The sequence below is a fragment of the Tachyglossus aculeatus genome, chromosome 1 (assembly GCF_015852505.1).
Source record: "Tachyglossus aculeatus isolate mTacAcu1 chromosome 1, mTacAcu1.pri, whole genome shotgun sequence".
Classification (NCBI taxonomy): Eukaryota; Metazoa; Chordata; class Mammalia; order Monotremata; family Tachyglossidae; genus Tachyglossus; species Tachyglossus aculeatus.
Genome location: NC_052066.1, coordinates 119,728,692 through 119,729,770, shown reverse-complemented (window position 1 = coordinate 119,729,770; position 1,079 = coordinate 119,728,692). Strand labels below are relative to the sequence as shown.

The window sequence follows — 1,079 nt, the reverse complement described above, 5'->3', positions numbered from 1 at the left end:
CGTTTCAGACCCACAATGACACCATGGACACATCTCTCCCAGAATGCCCCACTTTCAACTTTCAATGTTGGGTAGGGACTGTATATGTTGCCAACTTGTACTTCCCAAGCGCTTAGTACAGTTCTCTGCACACAGTAAGTGCTCAATAAATACAATTGATTGATTGATTGATTCTAGTAGTGTATCCAATCAATCAGAGTTTTCTTGGTAAAAATATAGAAGTGGTTTACCAATGCCACCTTCCACGCAGTAAACTCAAGTCTCCACCCTCGGCTATCTCTCATTCCGCTGCTGCCCAGCATGGGTGAGTTTTGACTTGTATCAGATTGCCTTCCACTCGCTAACCACTGCCCAAGCTAGGAATGGAATGGGTATGCCTCTGCTTGACTCTCCCTCACGTAGCCGAGACTGGTAGAGTATGGAAACTCTCCAGATGCGACCCTGAGAGGGGAGAAGAGGTACTGAATCCCCATTTTGCAGTTGAGGTAACTAAGGCACAGAGAAGCCAGGTGACTTGTCCAAAGTCACACAGCAGCCAAGTGGTGGAGCTGGAATTAGAACCCAGGCCCTCTGGTTACCAGGCTTGTTCTTTAGCCACTGTGCCATGCTGCTTCCCTTCTCCTCCTCAACTCCACACTTGCCCCACCCCCACCACTGACCCTTTTTCAGGAAGGGAGGGAGGAAAGGAGGAGTTAAGATGGTGCTTTCCATAATAATAATAAAATAATAATAATAATAATAATAATAATAATTTTGGTATTTGTTAAGTGCTTACTATGTGCAAAGCACTGTTCTAAGCACTGGGGAGGATACAAAGATGATCAGGTTGTCCCATGTGGGGCTCACAATCATAATCCCCATTTTACAGATGAGGTAACTGAGGCACAGAGAAGTGAAGTGATTTGCCCAAAGTCACACAGCTGACAGGTGGTGGAGGTGGGATTTGAACCCATGACCTCTGACTCCAAAGCCCAGGCTCTTTCCACTGAGCCACGTTGCTTCCCCCTAAAAGGAGATGAAAATCCAACTGTGAACATGGGACTGGAAGACGGGAGACCAGGTTTCTGACCCCAGCTCTG

General features: G+C 46.8%; 1 non-coding gene across 1 annotated transcript; it reads right to left on the bottom strand.

Annotated features, from left to right (window-relative positions):
- Positions 1-314: 314 nt before the first annotated feature.
- LOC119937562 lies at positions 315-451 on the bottom strand. Its single transcript, XR_005454158.1, has one exon. It is a non-coding gene; the product is annotated as a small nucleolar RNA SNORA7 (small nucleolar RNA).
- Positions 452-1,079: the final 628 nt, after the last annotated feature.